Source organism: Pristiophorus japonicus, chromosome 16, assembly GCF_044704955.1.
Source record: "Pristiophorus japonicus isolate sPriJap1 chromosome 16, sPriJap1.hap1, whole genome shotgun sequence".
Classification (NCBI taxonomy): domain Eukaryota; kingdom Metazoa; phylum Chordata; class Chondrichthyes; family Pristiophoridae; genus Pristiophorus; species Pristiophorus japonicus.
The window spans coordinates 125647390-125650665 of record NC_091992.1 but is presented as its reverse complement, the minus strand read 5'-3'; the positions used below and the strand labels follow the sequence as shown (position 1 = coordinate 125650665).

The following is a 3276-nucleotide window of genomic DNA, read 5'->3' as shown; positions in this document are numbered from 1 at the left end:
CAGATTTCCAACATCTACCATTTCTTTTTTTTTTTATCTGATTCAAATCTCTTGCTTTAGGTGTTCGAACATGCTTCTTTATTGCAAATCCCTTGGAACTATACACTGTACCGATAATAACCCCGTGAACTAGCAGCTCTTTTTTTATGGCAGGAGACGGATCTCTGGGAAATTGGAATCATTCTGTTTGGGTCTTTGAATATATCTCGTATTATTTGCAATCGGGGTATATGTTTGTCCCCACTCCATGGGTGGTAATCTGCCAGAGGGGATCGACATGGTCCATTATCGAACCCGCCTGATTTTCATCCCATTGATTTCAGATTACTGCCCAGGCAGTGAAGATGAAGTCTACCCCATTGTGTGCGATCTTGTACCGTAAAAGCTTTAGGTAAAAACATTTATGGCCTAGTTGCTGTTTACAGAAATCATCCCTAAATAATGGGATGAATTAAACATTTTAATATTTATTTATAAAATATGATGAGAAGAATTGGGCCACTGTGTAAATATATGGGAACCCATCAGAATCAACATTGCTAACAGCAAATTTTATTCATACCAAGAAAGAAAGAAAGACTTGCATTTATATAGCGCCTTTCACAACCACCGGTCGTCCCAAAGCGCTTTACAACCAATGAAGTATTTTTTTGACTTGCAGTCACTGTTGTAACGTAGGAAATGCGGCAGCCAATTTGCGCACAGCAAGCTCCCACAAACAGCAGTATGATAATGACCAGATAATCTGTATTTTATTATGTTGATTGAGGGATAAATATTGGCCAGGACACCGGGTGAGAACTCACTCTGCTCTTCTTCGAAATAGAGCCATGGGAATTTTTACATCCACCTGAGAGAGCAGACGGGGCCTTGGTTTAACATCTGATCCGAAAGACGGCACCTCCGACAGTGCAGCGCTCCCTCAGCACTGCACAGAGTGTCAGCCGAGATTTTTGTGCTGATGTTTCTGGAGTGACTTCTTACTCAGAGGCGAGTGTACTACCAAGTGTAGTATCTGTTCTTATCAGTTTAATATCCCCTATCTGGGGACCAAATATTAAATTGATTTTTGGAACAGGGAGATGGAACAGGGGCTTGCCCCGTCCACTCCACGCATCGACCTGGTATTGCAGTGTTTCCAGGAACAGTGCAGCTTCCCCTCTCGGCCTTTTGGCTAAGATCAAGTGTAATAGCGCAAAGTGATCTTTGGCGCTGGGGTTGATCTGACAAGAATGAACAAAAAAAAAAAGAGTGTACTACCAACTGAGCCACAGCTGACACTGAAAATTGAAAGCCACATATATAATAATGATACCATTGACTGTCCTGTCAACATACACACCTTCATGTACACAGTAGCACTATTCAAATCATCATTCCATAGAGTTTTGCTGCTTGAACATCAAGGCGAGGATTCATTTGTTCCATCGCAGTCAACTTGGAAACACTCCACCTGAATATCTTTCTGCAAGAATCGCCCTTTAATTGCCAACAGGTTCTTTTAGGGTTAGAAAGTGTACGACAGTCGTTGTTGGCCCTGAATTCTCTGCCCCTATGAGCGCTTACGAGATGCACACACTCCCGTAGGGGCCCAGCTAGTTCCGGGTTTAGGCATGTGAAGCGCATGCGCCTAAACAACAACAACTTTTATTTATATAGCGCCTTTAACGTAGTAAAACATCTGAAGGTGCTTCACAGCAGCGATATAAGACAAAACAGATAAATTTGACACCGAGCCACCGAAGAAGAAATTAGGGCAGGTGACCAAAAGCTTAGTCAAAGAGGTAGATTTTCAGGAGCATCTTAAAGGAGGAGACGGAGGGAGCGAGGCAGAGAGGTTTAGGCAGGGAGTTCCAGAGCTTGGGGCCCAAGCAGCTGGAGGCACGGCCACCAATGGTTGAGCGATTATAATCAGGGATGCTCAAGAGGGCAGAATTTGAGAATTACATTTTAAATTACATTTTCAGAATTAAACCCGGAACTTGCAATCTGTCAAGAATCCTCTTGACAGTATCTTTTACCTACCACACAGGACCAATTCCGAGTGTTCTTGACAGATTGGAGCCACCGTAGCTGTCTTACCGTTTTCTGCCACTGGGTGGCGTTTTTTCTGATTAGAAACAGACAGGCAGAAGCACAGCCAGCAAGCTGCGTGGATCTGCATCCATTTTAGCTAGAACAATCTTTAACTTTTGTTAATCAGAAACGAGATTTCTGTGTTTGTGAACCTTCCTAGAAGTACAGTTATGTAAGTAACTTCTCCTTATCCAATCGTTCTGGAATTATTGTATTTTATCTTTGATGTACGGTAAGAGATAAGTAACTTCTCTTTATTGCTGCTTTGTAAATCATTCCCATTGTGCTACAGGTGCAACATCCCGAATCTGGAACCCTTGGGACTGAGGCCGTTCCAGATATCGCGTTTTTCGGACTTTGGAACATCTTTCTGACATCACGAATCTGGAAATACCCGAGTCCAGGTTCGGGTATTTCCAGATTCCGGACCATCAAAAAGGGGGGGCTACCTGGCGAGGAGCTGTTCGGGCCGTCCGGGGCCCGCCAAGGAGATCGTCATTGGGCCGGCCCGGCCAAGGATGTTGTTGAGCGGGCCGGCGAGGAGACCCTGAGGTAAGGGCGGGGAGGCCGTGATGCTGGGCACCGTGTGAGACCCTGAGGTCGGGCATGGTTGTCCGATCTGGATTCCGAAACTTTTTATGGATTCCGGACGACCCTGCCACGAATCATCCCGGAGTCCAGATTCCGGAACTCCGGATTTTGGACGCTACTTGTACAAGAAATCTAGATCTGTCTTTATTCTTTGCCAACAGTTTACACTACATTTATTAAAGGATATGTATTCTGAAACTCTGACCTTTAGCCATATTTTTTGGTGTAGTGTTGAGGCTAGCTGGAGAATCAGAGTTATCGCTTATCGTACGCTACACTCTGACAGAACCAGTACAGTGTAAAACACGATTTAAGAATTGTAATTGCCCAGGTCACTAGGCAGAAGATCATCATGTCAGTCATTCCCGATAATACAAATCCCCTCCACGAGGCAACTCTACTCCCAGAGCCAGAGGAGATCTCTCCCCGTGAGCCACACCCTCCGAGTAGAGAGAGAGGCACCCTACCCAAAAAGCCCTCAACAATGACGTAGAAGCAGGAAAAAAGAAACGACATCGTCACTGGCGGAAAACCGAACCAATTCTTGAAGAACTACAAGATGCCCCAGACGATGAGACCACTCTCCAAACAGTCATGGCCGAGGCTTAC

The 3276-nt window shown here is 44.9% G+C and overlaps 1 non-coding gene across 1 annotated transcript; it reads left to right on the top strand.

Moving 5' to 3' along the window:
• Positions 1–975: 975 nt before the first annotated feature.
• On the top strand, positions 976–1158 carry LOC139227224 (U2 spliceosomal RNA). The gene has a single exon (XR_011587414.1). It is a non-coding gene; the product is annotated as a U2 spliceosomal RNA (small nuclear RNA).
• Positions 1159–3276: the final 2118 nt, after the last annotated feature.